Here is a 16,043-nt window from a genome sequence, read left to right as displayed (position 1 = left end):
TACATGGGACGCCAGTGTTGTAGGCCCCTGTCTCTTTATGCATCTCTCTCACTCTGAACTGGTTTCTCAGTTCTTATTCCATGGAGTCATAGGTCATTTCCACGAACTTGTAGCTTCAACATTATGTCTTGATCCTCAGAAAGTAACTCTGTCTAGTCCCCCACGGGTTACTGTCCATCCTTGGCCCTGCCAAGCAGCCCCCATAGAGAAGACAACACCCACAGGCCACCTGTTATAATCGTTTCAATTCCAGGAGGAAGAGAGAGGCAAACCCATGCTTGTGTGTGTCATAGCTAAAGATCAGAGAAGACATTGCAAAGAACATAATGAAAACATTCATAGGTGCTAGTTTTTTTGAAGTGAGAGTAGCCATAGTTTTCTCTTCACAAACATATCTTTGTGAATATTTCATGTGGAATAATGGGGGAGGTTGTCTCTTTTTTCAAAAGATTTATTTTGGTCCAGTGCGGTAGCCTAGCAACTAAAGTCCTCACCTTGCAAGTGCCGGGATCCCATATAGACACAGGTTCTAATCCCAGCAGCCCCACTTCCCATCCAGCTCCCTGCTTGTAGCCTGGGAAAGCAGTTGAGGACGGCCCAAAGCCTTGGGACCCTGCACCCATGTGGAAGACCTGGAGGAAGTTCCTGACTCCTGGCTTCAGACTGACGCAGCTCCGGCCATTGCAGTCACTTGGAGAGTGAATCATCAGATGGAAGATCTTTCTCTCTGTCTCTCCTCCTCTCTGTGTATGACTTTGCAATAAGAATAAATAAATCTTTTTAAAAAAGATTTATTGGAAAGGCAGATTTACAGAGAGGACAGAAAGATCTCCTATCCACTGGTTCACTCTTTAAGTGACCAAAACAGCCTGAGCTGAGCCAACTTGAAGCCAGGAGCCAGGAGCTTCTTCCGGGTCTCCCACAAGGTTACAGGGTCCCAAGGCTTTGGCCTGTCCTCGACTACTTTCTCCGGCCACAAGCAGGGAGCTGGATGGGAAACAGGGTAGTCAGGACATAAACCAGTGCCCATTTGAGATCGTGGGCATGTAAGGTGAAGATTTAATCACTAGGCTATCATGCCAGGTAGAATAATGATTTTTTAGGAACTACAAAGAGTTTTTTAAAAAGAAAACAAAAGGTGTTTGTTTTTACCTTCTACTAAAAGGGCCATTTGCTGCAGGCTACACAAAGACCATTCATGTTAAGCAAGATGGGACATCTAACTAACGTGAAACTCACATGCAAAACAATCTCTCCTGATCTTGTAAAGCTCATTCCACAGAACAGCAAGCAAATGAAACAGGGAAAAACCAGACACTTGGCAGTTCTCACCAGCCCGCTCACAGCCCGGTCGGTGCCCTTCACACTAGGTCGTGCCTCCACACTTCAAGCAGCAGCTTCCTGCTTTTTGCCCAAATGTTGCCTGGAGCAGGGCCCAGAATGTTCTTGCTGAGTACCTGCATGCTGGGAAACAAACAAAACCACACCAGTCCCCCACTGTGACTGAGCTAAGGACCCCAACGCTAGAAATATGGAAAGTGTGTGTGTGTGTGTGTGTGCGCGCGCGCGCGCGCGCGCGCTCGCGCAAAATGTGTATTTGCACTGACAATTCAAATAATCCTGATAAAATGCATGGAGAGCCGCCCTTGATTAATTCTTAGAGTTAGAAGAAGGATGGGGTGCTTCTTCACAGTGACTTTATGGAAGGAGTATCAAGTGAAATTATTTTTTTTTTAAGATCTCAACTAAATCCTAGCATCATTTTGTGGTGTTTTAGCCATAATCTTTGTCCTGACATGGACTACCCATGCTTGGAAATTGGGAGTAAATATTGAAGGTTTCTGCCAACCTCTGGTTTTTCCAGCCCTGTGGAGCGGCGGAGTGGGGTGGGGGTGGGGGTCGGGGGTCGGGGGGCTGAGCGTGGTGCATGGAGGCTTCCAGATCAGTGATCTCTCCTGGGAGCCTCCCTACCTGATCCTGGCTGCTGGAAGCCCGGCAGCTGCCCATTCTTGCTTATGGAAAATTGAAAGCGGAGTAGCCCTCCCATCAATCATGGGATAAAAATGCGCGTTGAGCGGTAGAAGGCGTCGCCTTGACGTCATCGTTAGGAGAAGGGCTTCGGGGACTGCGGGAGGCCGGTGGAGGTGAACCGCGCGCGGAGACGGGAGGAGGGCTGGAGGGCACTGGGACAGGCAGGGCTGAGGGCAGACCGGATGCCCGGGCTCTGCACGCGCGTCTCGTGGCTTTACTTCCCCTGACTCCGGAGGTCATCTTTCTCCAGCCCCATTGTTCCTCAGAAGAAACACAGGAAGACATCCGTCAGACAGCTGGCTTCCCTCCACCGCACAGGAGGTGCCCGGCCCTCCACGTGCTGCCAGAACCCAGGAGTCACACTAAGGCGAGAGTTATGAATGGACTCATTCACGGGGACGAAGAAGCACGCCCCGGGAGATTGTGTGTTTTACCTTAGAAGGCAGCTTTAAATAATCTGACTTCTCAGTGATAAGTGTGGCATCATGTCACTCTTTTGCAGAGGAACCTATGCGTGACCGTTCTCACCCCGGGGTGAGCAGTGCCTGGCTGCTGTCTGCACTGAGGGTCCAAGGACAAGCAGGTTTGGGGGACACCCTCCCCTTCTTCCTCTCCTCTGCTGCAGAACCAGCTGTCTCCCACCAGTGGCTACTTTCCAGAGAGCTTTAGGGCTACAGCAGCTGCAGTTAACTCTTCTCTGGCATTTAATTTTTTACAAAACATACATAGACAACAACAGGTGGGAAGACACGGAGAGCTCTCCTCACCTGCTGTGTCATTCCCCAAATGCTTGCAGTGACAGACAGGGCTGGGCTGGCCTGGGTCCCGGCTGAGAGCCAGGACTGTATCCGTGACTCCCACATGCCCGGGTGTCAGGGACCCAAGGACTTGAGCCATCACCTGCTTCCCAGGGTCTGCATTCAGGGGGTGCTTCCGTCACGGCGCAGAGCCAGGCATTGAACCCACGTACTGCCAGATGGGAGCTGGGTGTCCGAACTGCCAGGCTAAGTACTCCCCAGCAGGGTTTTTTTTTTTTTTTAATTTCTCTTACTCCAGTTATCTGTGTATTTCTTTTAAAAAAAAAAAAAGATTTATTTTATTTTTACTTGAGAAAGTTATGGAGAGAAGGTGAGAGAGATCTTCCATCTGCTGGTTCACTCCCCGAATGGCCAACATAGCTTACCTAATCTTAGCTGATCTGAAGCCGGGAACAACTTCTGGCTCTCCCACGCGGGTGCAGGGTCCCAAGGCTTTTTGGCCATCCTCTACTGCTTTCCTAGGCCACATGCAGGGAGCTGGATCAGAAGTAGAATAGCCAGGAAATGAAGTCATGCCCATGTGGGAAGCCGGCACTTTTAAGTAGATTAGCCTGCTACGCCATAGTGCCAGGCCCAGATGTTTCTTTCAATTTGTTTGTCCAAAATATACATATAAACATCTTCAGGCAAAGCACTGTAAAGTATTGAGTTTGTGTTTACCATGTTTTGTAATTGAAGGTTGTTTGCTTTGTTTTTGAATTCCATTTTTCACGTATTACCTGAACACCTACTACGTTAACATCAGTGAACGTCTTAATCAAAGCACTCGAGGTTTTATTTCTAAACTGGATTCCAATGGAAGCATCAACCCTAAACTCAAGTTTGCAGCACAACACTGCTTTACAGTGATGAGCTTCCTTTTACGGTAACAGATGTGCAATGCGAACACTCTGCCAGTATGTGTGAATATGCCCATGGCCAAAATGTATCTAGGGAGAACCCCTTCCATGTGGAGAGCTGGTGGGCTTACGCTAAGCATGCCATGGTGGTTGGAGGCTGAATTTGTGGATCCCAGTCCTACCTGTAGGGTTGCTGTGAGAGTCAAATGAAAACGGTACAGTGCAAAGCATTTCTGGTACTTAGTTTCAGCTGGGGAGAAAATTTAATGGAAATTTGCCAGGACCATCTTTCTTATCATGACGTCTGTCATTTTAAAAACACCATACTTGGTGGTAGAGTGAGGTTTGTGGGCAGCGTGCCTGAGCTCCTGAGCAGGAGGAGTGGAGAGAGAAAGGTCCTTCCCTTGAAAACCCATTAGGAAATGGCAGAAGATTAGGACGGCAAACAGAAAGCCGGAAGACGAATCTCACTAATGAAACCCAGGGAGAGTGGCAGGAAAGTGACAGTGGCTGAAGGGCGACAGAGCAGGTGGGGCTTTGAGAGTGCCCTGCTCCAGGATGGTCAGGGGTGGCAGAGGAGGAAGTGTGGACCACCTGGTGTACCCACAATAATCTTTTTGAAATACAAGGAAAAGCTGTGATTCCTTTTTAACTATCTGTGTCAGCTGGACTCTTGCTCAGCATGTAATTCAATGCTGAGATCAGACCAATTATGCACATAATTAATAATTACCCACCCTGTCTATCACTGTATGTAAGCATGCGCCTATAAAGCCCAACAGTTCATCATATACAATCAGACTTGGAACCAAATGGAGTCTTCGAGGAAATCCTAAACATGTAACATTTGATTCTCCTGCTTTTGAATCCATTAGGTTTGTGAAAGACATAATTATTTTGAAATTGAAAAATGTAAGCAAAAATGATTTAAATAAAATCAGTTGGTCAAAACCCACTTTGCAAAACAAATTATAACCTTTGTTTCGGACAGGCTGTTTTGGTGGGTGATGACAGCGTAACTGAAGATACCTTGGGGAGCAAATATCTCTGAGGTTAACAGAGGAAGGCCAGGCTCTGACATTGAGAAGAAATTGCTTTTTAAAGGGCCAGCTTGTCACAATACTTGGGTCCCTACCATCAGAGAAAATTTGGCTTTTACTGACAATTGAAACAGATAATGTTCGTGGCAGAGGAAAACAAGATTCATTGCTGGAATTTTTTTTCTTTTTCATTTATATACTTGAAGGGCAGAGCACCAGCGTGGGAGGGAAAGAGAAAAGAGAGAAAAATAATCTTGCATCTGTAGGTTCATTCCCCAAATGGGTCTGGGCCAGAATGAAGCCTGGAGCCAAGAACTCCATCCGGTTCTCCCATATAGGTAGCAGGAACCCAAATATTCTAACCACAGCCTGCTGTCTCCCTTGTGCATTAGCAGGGAAGTGGGTCTGAAGGGTGGAGTAAATGGGGCTAAAACAGGTACTCCAATATGGTGCATGGGCATTCCAAGTCTGCTGGCCCACAGCACTGCCCGTCTATTGTTAAATGTCTACTCTGTATTTTACTTAATAGCCCTTAAAGGCAGTTACGTGCTAGCTAGTTGCATGTCTAGTCCTTCCTCAATCCCACGTTACTCAATGGCTGTCAGTGGGAGAATTTACTTTAACCCTGAGGCTTGAGATGATTAATCCACTCAGGCTCAGGATGACATCAGATTGGCCTGCATTCACCCCATTCCCCAGCCACAGACGTGATTCATGGATCGGCACATGGCCCGTGTCAGGCAGCGAAAGAGAGACAGGACAGGAGTGTGTCAGAGATTGATCCCAGGACTTGTGCAAGACTCTGCCCTTGGTTAGAGATGGGGCCGTGTGATATGTAGACACTGAAGTTCCTGTGCTATCACAAGGGAGGGTCTGGGGAAGCCATGAACTGGAGAGCCTGTGCTATACAAAAATAGTGACTAGAGAAAGTAGGTCCCAGTACATGCTGAATTAGCCTTCTTTAAAACTCAATATGAGTCTGAGCTTTTCCGTTACAGAGCAGGTAAGGTCCCTTTGGGTTTTTTTAAGCCTATTTAACTTTTCTACCTGTTGCAGTGAAAGGGTTGCAAACTAACTGATGGTTCCTCTTTACCACAGAGGAGAAAATGCAAAGCCAAAGGTTTTAAACCTATTCCAAGTCACATAGGTAGTGAGAGCTGAAGTTTTTCTGGTTGGGTTTTTTTCAAGATACACTGTGGCATTCTAGAAGGTCTAGGGAGGTAGCACAGAACAATGATGAACTTCATCATAAGGATTTATGGTGCTTTACGTTGTTAGCCTACAACAATAATCCAAGTGTGTGAGTGTGTGTTTGTGTATACCCAAAAAGGTTCTACTAATCAAAAATGATTTGCTGGAAAATAGAACCTTAATAACAAGTGACAGCAGAATTTGATGTGAGAAATCCACATTCCAGGCAGCCCCAAGTACTTGTAGTGAGCACTCAATGATCAGAGCACAGAGGAAGCATGTGCTACATGCTTGGTGCACAAGTCGCCTGACACTCCTTACCCATACACTAAGAAGTGACTCTCATGACCTGGTCCACACTCTGGTGGAGAGGAGCACTTGAAACAAAGGATCCATTGCATTGTTGACAATGTTTTGTTGGTTTTATACACCAGGACTTGTTTCTATGTCATCATCATGCTCGTTGCTTGAGAATAATGTGGCTTCCCATGTCACATCTGGTGTCGTTTTGGACAGGAGTAGGTCTGGGAGTGTTAAACTGATTTTCTCCTGATGTTTTCTCCTTGTATTATTTTAGGTTTTCTCAGCAGATGTCTCTTTTGAAAGTGAAGACATTAGAAAATTGACCTAATCTGCATTCACAGATTTGTGAATTATCAATGTATTTATGAGGAACTGGTACCTGCAGGGCAACAGTTTGTATAGGTTTTTTTTTTTAATTTATTTTAAAGGCATAGGTGCACATAGAAGAGAAACAGAATCTTCCATACACTGCTTCACTCTCCAAATGACTGCAAAGATTGGGGCTGGGCCAGTGGAAGCCGGGAGTCTGAAGCTTCTTCTGGATTTCCTGCGTGGATACAGGAGCCCAGGCTCTCGTGCCATCTTGCACTGCTTTTCTCAGGTTGGGAACAGGATCAGACGTGGAGTAACTGGGACTCACACTGGTGCCCATTTTGGATGTTGGCATTGCAAGCCATGGTTTAACCCAGTTGACCCACTGTGCCACAACATCAGCCCCACCCCTTGCAGGTGGCGCTTTACCTGCTATGCTACAACACAAGGCCTCCAGATTGCCGTTCATTGTGGAAATCCATTTCCCCTCTCAGCTGTTATTTAGTTAGAGACTGCATAAGTCTCACTCAGAGATCACCAATACTTTGCTGATTTTTAACTGACACTGTAATCAGCTTGAATGAGTCATCCCTATTTTGGACATGGACATTAACCAGAAATAGTACAGCCACATTAGGGAGATTTGACTTGCAGCCAAGTTCCCTTATCTCCTCTTGAAAACAAAATCTGGCAGAAATCCAACTGCTCAAGTTAAATAGGCATTTAGCCACACTGTGCATTAGGCGTGCCTGATGACCTCAGTAAATCACACTCGAACTGACGGGCTGGGTTAAAAGCACTGGAATAGGACTTTAGCTCTGAGTAAAAACTTTCCATTGCTATAACACTAATGTGTATCTGAAAACGTGTTTAAGACTTTTCCAAAAATTCTAAAAGATTATTCTTTAAAAGTACATATTCAAACCAAATTAAAAAGAGACCTTTCCGCTACTTGCCTCTTTTAATGACCACCCCAAATCAATGGCCATTTTGACATTGGTTCAAAATAAATTTATCACAAAGTTTAGAAAATCAGACTTGTGATTTTTATGAGAGTCTAACTTGGCATACGAAGTAATATCTGTGGTACCTATGAAAACCAGATTTTCTTTCTGTACTAAGCAATTAAAAAGAAATAATTATCCTAGGTCAAGGAAAACTTACTTTCCGATGTTGAGTTCCAATTTCTCTTCCCTTCACACCCAAACAATGTATCTTCTATAAACATTTCTTTTGTTTAATTGTATTGTGCAATCAGATATATAGAGAGGAGGAGAGACAGAGAGGAAGATTTACCACCTGTTGATTCACTCCCCAAGCAGCCACAATGGCCAGAGCTGCACCAATCTGAAACCAGGAGCCCAGAGACTCTTCTGGGTCTTCCAAGAGGTCCCAAGGCTTGGGGCCGTCTTCGACTGCTTTCCCAGGCCACAAGCAGGGAGTTGGAGGGGAAGCGGGGCTGCTGGGATTAGAACTGGCATCCATATGGGATCCTGGCATGTGCAAGGTGAGGACTTTAGCCACTAGGCTACCGCACTGGGCCCCTATAAACATGTCTAACAGTGTTTCCTCAGTAATATTCATTTCCATGTTTGTGTCTGATCACGTAACACCTCCCCTTTTACTATGATTTTGGTTGGAATGTCTTCTGCTACTGTAGAATGTACAGTCCTGCATGCTGTCCACAGAGGGTTGCTCCCAGAACTGACTGGGTACTAGAATCTGCAGATGCTAAGTCCCTTATATAAAAAGTAAAATATGAGTATTTGCATCCTCAAGCCAAAGGTTAAGTTTGGTTTGCTCTGGTTTTTTTCTAGTTCCTTGAGGTTCAGTGATTGGTTGCTTGAGATTCTTCTCCTTTTTTTTTCTTGAAGTAGGCACTGATTGCAATATACTTCTTTGTGCCACTTTTAGGGTATCTTGAAGGCTGTTGTATGCTGTGTTTTCCTTTTCATTCATTTCAAAAAATCTTTAAATTTATCATTTGATTTCTTCCGTGACACTTTGTTCAGAAGTAAGTTGTTCAGTTGTTTAGTTTCCATATAGTTGTATGGTTTCCAAATTGATCAGAAAAGATACTTGATATAATTTCTATTCTTTTAAACATGTTTAGACTTGCTTTGTGTCCCACCAAATTCAAAATTGGCAGAAGGAAAGAAATGGTGAAACCGGAGCACAGGTATATGATAGTTTAAAACTAAGAAAAAAAAACAATAAAATCAACAGAATTCAAAAGAGAGAGAAAAAAACCTTAATGTAATGAAGAGTATATTTCTTGAAAAGACTAATCTGAAGAAAATATAAAAGGTTCCAATACATAGAATGAGCGCTGAGAAGGAAGACATTGTGATGAACGCTGTAGAAACACAGAGGCTTGTTAGCAGTTGCTGTGAGTAATTAGATCACAGCAAGTCACCCACCTGGAAGAAATGAGCAAGTTCTTAGATTTATATACTTTGCCAAATTGAGCCATGAGGAGTTAAAATACCTAAACAAACCACTAATGAACAGTGACATTAACACAGTAATAATAATGATAACAAATCTAGCCAAAAAAAAATCCAGGATCTTATGGCTTTGCTGCTTAATTATCCCAAACTTTTTAAAGATTTATTTGTTTTTATTTGAAAGGCATATTTTTAGAGAGAGAAGGGGGAGAGGGGCGGGGGGAGATGTCCTTCTATTTCCTGGTTCACTGCCCAAATGGCTGTGATAGTCAGAGCTGAGCTGATCTAAAGCTGGAAGTTGGGAGCTTCTTCCAGATCTCCCATCTCTTGGACCTTGCAGGGGTCCACGAATATGAGCCATCCTCTGCTGCTTTCTCTGGTCATAAGCAAAGAGCTAGGTGGGAAGCGGAGCACCTTGGATAGGAGTCAGCAACCATCCGGAATGCTGGTGCTACAGGGTGAAGAATTACCCTATAGCACCACTGCAATGGCCCCACACCAAACTTGTAAGGAAGGATCAAAAAACAATTCTTAAATTGTTTCAAAAAATTGAAGAAAAGAATATTCTTCCAAATTCATTCTATAAGGCCAACATGATTCCAAGTCAGGCAAAAAAGAAAGGTATAGGTTGAAGTCCTTGATGAATATAAATACAAAAATTGTATAATAAAACTAGCAAACTGAAACTAACAGTTTCTTAAAAAGTTCACTCACCAGGATCAATTGGGATTTATCCTAGGAATACAAGGACAATCGAATGCATGTATATTGATAAATGTGATACAAGACACCAATAAAATATAAAAAAAGCAGCATGATCCTTTCAACAGAAGCCAAAAAGGCATTTGAAGAAATTCAACATCCCCTCATCTTAAAAACTCTATCCAAATAGGCAAGAAAAGAACAAATCTCAACATAACGAAAGTTACAGTTAACAAGCCAACAGCTGACCTCAGGTTGAAAGGGGGAAAATCTGGAGGCTTTCTAGTATCTGGAACAAGACAAGGTGGCCCACTTGGATAATTTTTATTCAAAATAATACTGGAAGTCCTAGGAAAGGCGACCCTGCAGGAAAGAGGGAGCATCCAACTTGGAAAGGCCAAAGTCAAAGTCACTCCTGGCAGATGACATGATGCTACTCACAGAAAACCTCAGAGACAGCACTATAAATGCGAAGAACGAACTAACAAATGCAGCAGATTTACAGGGCGCAACGTCAACATACAAAATCAGTAATGTTGTTAGCAACAGTGAATTATCTGAAGAAAGAAAATGGGGCTGGTGCTGTGGCTCAACAGGCTAATTCACCTTCAAGCACTGGCATCTCATATGAGCATTGATTTGTGCCTTGGCTGGTGACTTCCCATCCCACTTTCTGCTTGTGGCCTGGGAAAGCAATAGAGAATGGCCCAAAGCCTTGGGACCCTGCATCCACATGGGAGACATGGAAGAATCTCCTGGTTCCTGGCTTCAGACCAGCTCAGCCCAGCCCCATTGCAGCTGTTAGGGGAATGGACCAGTGGATGGAAAATCTTTCTATGTCTCTCCTCTCTCTAAGTCTGCCTTTGCAATACATATAAGCAAGTCTTTAAAAAAGAGACAAAGAAGAAAGTAATTACATCTTTAATAACTACATAATACAGTACAATATAATGGCAGGAAATAAATTTCACTGAAGTGAAAGATTTTTATAATGAAAAGTATAAATCTGAAAGAAACAAGATAGCAGAATAGGGTAAGGACACATTTAAAGAGATGGCAAATCATTGGCCAAGGTGAAGCAGAGAGGCAGTGATTCCGGGAAATAGGAGAGGACAGGCTGATGGCAGAGGAACAGCTGGGGAGATCCATGGACATGAGGAAGCAGCAGCGGTAGCAGAGTGGTGTTGCAATTACCAGATAGCCCAGCAGTGGCGAGGGACTGGCAATCAGAGCATGACCAGTGGCCAGGTGGAAGGGGAGTTCACCAGGAGCTCAGGAGGTATACCCAGGCATGCTCTGCCCCTCCTGCTGATTTGCTTAATTCGACTATGAGCAAAAGCAGAGTGGCAGAGTCCAAGCAGGGTGCAGAAAAGGGTGTATGCCCACCAGTGTCACATTGGGCACCATTTTGTGTACTAAGGGAAAGGCTGTGGTCTGGAGGGATAACAGTGAGCTACACATGCACTAAGCCAGGAGTGAGCTCATTTCCGGCTTGACACGTTGCTCGGTCCCACAGGGAAAACAGTGCAGACTTGGCATCCTACAGATAGCATTCAAGATAGATCCCAGTAGCCTTCAGAACTGATGGCCAGCAGGCCCAGACACCCACCAGTGTCACATTGGGCAGCATTTTGAGTACTGAGGAAAAGGCTGTGGAGGAGTGGTGGTGCTGGAGGACCAACAGTTAATTCCATTTGCACTAAGCTGGGAGAGAACTCACATCTGGTTCAACACGTTGTTTTGGTCTGTGAGGAAAAATAGCACCAACGTGGCATCCTATGGGTTCAAATAGGTTCAGGTGACCTTCAGACCTAACAGCCAGGAGGTTCTGTTTTCTTTTCTGTCTTTTCTTTTCTTTTTTAAGGGTTTATTTTTATTTTTATTGGAAAGTCAGATATACAGAGAGGAGGAGAGACATAGAGGAAGATCTTCCGTCCAACGATTCACTCCCCAAGTGAGCGCAACGGCCAATGCTGGGCCGATCCAGAGCCAGGATCCAGGAACTTCTTCTGGGTCTCCCACATGGGTGCAGGGTCCCAAAGCTTTGGGCCGTCCTCGACTGCTTTCCCAGGCCACAAGCAGGGAGCTGGATGGGAAGTGGAGCTGCCGGGATTAGAACCGGCGCCCATATGGGATCCTGGGGCGTTGAAGGCGAGGACTTTAGCCACTAGGCCACACCGCCGGGGCCGGGCTGGGCTGGGCTGGGCTGGGCTGGGCTGGTCTTTTCTTTCTTCCTTTCTTTTTTTTTTTTTTTCCCCACTGAGTCTGGCATGATGGTTCCATTGGCTAATCCTCTGGCTGCAGGCCCTGGGATGTATATAGGGGTTGGTCATGTTCTGGATGCTCCATTTCCCGTCAAGCACCCTGCTTGTGCTCTGGAAAGGCCGCGGAGTGTGTTCCACTACCTTGAGACCCTGTACCCGCATGGGAGATGCAGAAGAAGCTCCAGGCTACTTGCTTCAGATCAGTTCAGCTCTGGTTGTTGTGACCACCTGGGTAGTGAACCAGTAAATGGAAGATCTTTCATTGTGTGCCCCGTTCTCTCTGTACATCTGCCTTTCCAATCAAAATGATCTTAAAAATAGAAATGTATATGAGTTGAAACAATTTGCTGATTCAATGTAATCCTTATAATTCCAATGATTTTTTTTCAGAACTATAAAAAATACTACTGAAGTTTATAAGAAACCACAAAAGATCTTGAATATCTAAAGTAATCTTGAGTAAAAGAACAGAGCAGGAGGCATTGCACTACCTGACTTTAAAATGTATTACTAAGCTACACTAATCGATGCAGCATGATATTGGCATAAAAACAGATCCTTAGACTAATGGAGTAGAATAGAGACCCTAGAAGTAGACCCACACACGTACAGCAACTGATATTTGACAAAGCTGCTAAGAACATGTGCAATAAAATGGCCAGTCTTCAATAAATAGTACTAGAAAAGTTGTATACCAACATACGGAAGAATGAACTAGACAACTATCTCTCATCAGATACAAAAATCAACTCAAAATAGAGTAAGTGCCTAAATATGAGACCAGAGTCTCTGAAACTAATAGATGAAAACACAGAGGAAACACTTCAGGACATTGGAATGGACATGGATTTTCTAGACCAGACCCCAAAAGCATAGAAACTAAAAGGAAAAATAAATAAAAATTGATTCCAAAGCTATAGAACTGATGGACATATGGGTCATGTCTTGCGATGTCTTTTTATATTTTTCAAAGTGGGTATTATTTAATTTCTGAGTCCCAGTGTTACTCCTATGGATATAATTTAGGCACCCTCTGGTGGCCAATAAAACATAATTCTCCTAAATAATAATTTACACCCAAAGGCCAATTTTTTCCTAAGTAGTTTTATGGTCTAAAATCTTATGTTCAATGCAAATGTTGCTTTCGTTACTTGCATTCATATGGCTTTGTCATGTAAAAGTGCTGTTTATAAATCATCAAATGTGTTAAACTATCTGTAAGGCCTTAATTCAGAAAGTCTGAGGTAAGGGAGGAGAGAAAAAAACTCATTTAGACTCAGTGCCGAAAGAAAACATCATTAAAACAGACTAAATTCACAAATTCATACAGTAAAAACAAATACTTCAGCTGGTAAGTTGGGGGATAGAAGAAGGACACATTGTAAATAAGTAAAGAATTTTAACTTTCTCAATTGTGAAGCTGATGAGTAGAATATGATTGCAGAACATCAACAAATATGTAACTGGCTCATTTCTTCTTCAATAGCAAACTTATGTGTGTTGACAGTTGTGCTAATAACACTGATATCCTTGTGTTTAAAGCTGTGTTGACATGATAAAGCGCCATAATTTTAACTTGTTATTATGAGGCAGAAAGCACCTCATTAATTTCTGCTTCATTCAGAACTGAAGAACAAATCAATGTTTACCAATGGGAGCAAAGCTAAAGGAGCAGCAAAAAGAAAATCCAAAACACTTGTGATGAGTCATGATTTTAAATTGTAGGAAAACAATGTTTAAAGGGTTGTCTAGGCTCTATTTAGATAACAAAACTCATGTAAAAATGAGAAACTGTTTTAGCAAATTTGGACTCGTTTATTGGCTACATACTTTTCAGATCCCCTGAACCTGAAAGGGGTCGCTCTTCATATAATGCATGTAACATTAGTAGCATAACATCTTGTAGATGAAGTTGCTTTAATAAACTAGGACAGCATTACATTGGGTATTTATGAACTTCAGGTACAATAGCACATTTAATATATTTAAGATTTAAACAAAGATTTCTTTTTATCTGCAGTTAATTTAACGATTTAAAAACACCATGGAATGACAGATAAACCTACAAGGAACATTAGAAATAATTCAGTCCTTTTATTTTGCAAATGAGTTAGATAATACGCAGAAAGAGGAACACATTTGTTTAAAAACCCAACAACTAATTAGTAACAGAGCAAACAAATCTGGCTCTTCCATGCACTTGTGTAGGAAGCACAAAATTAAAGCTTTGAATGAAAACAAATGCTTTGAAAAGTGAATTCATTCTTTGCCTTTTTTTTTTATAAACAACCGAAGTCACCAGCCATAATAATCACCTCCAAGCAGTGAACGCCCTTCCTCCCATTGAATCTGTAGCTGAATGGTTATTGCTTTATTTACAGCTGAGCAGAGCAGCACACTCTCTATTCCTTAGGATAATGCAATATTCTAGAAGTCAGTGCTATTTGCAAGATCATACTCTTCTCTGTACTGGCAGGAGACATCGCTTTGTCAGAGCATCAAACCAAAGAGTCCCTTAAACACAGATGTAGCGGGGAGCCGTGTGTGTGTGTGTGTGTGTGTGTGTGTGTGTGTTTGCACTTTGGGATTTGGGAGTACCTAGGACTTTTGTACTTAAGAAGGGAAGGTTGCTATAGTTGTCACCAGGAGTAGCTCTGTGTGGTCACACCAATAGGGAATGGAAAACTGGTCCATTAGCTAAAGCCTCCTTGGACAATAGGAGGGTGAGGCCAAGCCCAGGGGCATTAATTCCTTCTGACTCCCAGGACCCAGCCCCAAGCGACGGGGGAAAAATAGCACCAAGCTGAACTGTAGCAAGCAAGCTAGCCTGGATACTCCAGTATTTCTCCCAACAGAGCTTCACTAAAACGAGAGAAAACCACGTTTGCTTTCTTAGCCCGATGGGACACTAAGTTCCTGGCAGAAGAGCAGGTGAATAATAACTCCTGGAGTCAAACGTGACTTCCTAAACCCTAAGAAGACTGAAACATATCGAAATGGCTGAGGATCAAACGCTGTGCTTCTAATAAATACTAAGCAGATTTTTCTCTTTCAAGTCAGATCACTCAAGCTGTTGATTGGGGAAATCTGGAGGGTGGGGAGGTGGTCAGGCAGAGCCTGCTGCTGATTTTGCCACTGAATAGGTGCACGGGGCTGGTGGACAGCTTTAAGCTTCTGGACCCTCAGCTTTAAATGTGTTACTTGGGGGCATTTGGTCTCTTCCTCCTGAAAATTCCACAGTTCTAGGCGAAAGGGCATTTAAAAAAAAATTATACAAGCAAAGGCTGTGTGAGACCATGAGGGGCATCTTGGGTAGGCATTTCAAGTACAGACCTGGGTTTCCTGAAGGTCCACGATGACCAAGCAGTGGTGGGGAATGGTTGTGTGTGTGTGTGTGTGTGTGTGTGTGTATGTGTACAACAGCACTTGTCTTGGAAGAGGGACACCTGTTTTCATTGTAGTCTCCAAGGCAAGCTGGATTCCTCACCCCACCGCCCATCCCCCAGGCTGAAGCCCAGGGGTTGAGATGACACATGCAGGCTTTGCTTCAGGACTTCTGTGTCCCCCCATCCCATTCCCCCGCAAAGACTGCTTGCGTTTCTCATTTATCTTCATGAACAATATGGTATCATTTTTTTATGGGCAAAAAGACTGTTCGAGTCCTTTTACATCGAAGAAAGAAAATGCTAGGAATTTCAGGATGTACTTTAATATTAGTGGCCCAAGGAAAGCCATTTTATATTGGACATTTTCAAGCACATCACACCTTGAATATTTGCCCACTCGCGTTGAATTATGTTCCCGTTTCTTCCCTTTTCGAGTTAACTGATTTGAAACAAAAGGCTTGGCTCCTCCCTCCACACCAGCCTTCTCTTCGAATGCTCGAGTCTGCGGGGAAATGATGATGAATGAACTGTGGTTCTTACTGGAGAATTCTCATTTTTCAGAACAATCTGATTCCTCAAATACATCAAAGACAAGATATCCACAGAATATCCTGATAAGACTTGGCTGAAAATTAAAAGAGAAAAATGACACTAGGGAACCTGAGGACTAAAAGATGAAAGATGCCTGTAGGAAAAAATGAGAAGCAAAC

The sequence above is a fragment of the Ochotona princeps genome, chromosome 5 (assembly GCF_030435755.1).
Source record: "Ochotona princeps isolate mOchPri1 chromosome 5, mOchPri1.hap1, whole genome shotgun sequence".
NCBI lineage: Eukaryota > Metazoa > Chordata > Mammalia > Lagomorpha > Ochotonidae > Ochotona > Ochotona princeps.
The sequence above is the reverse complement of the archived record's forward strand: the minus strand, read 5'-3'. Positions refer to the sequence as shown.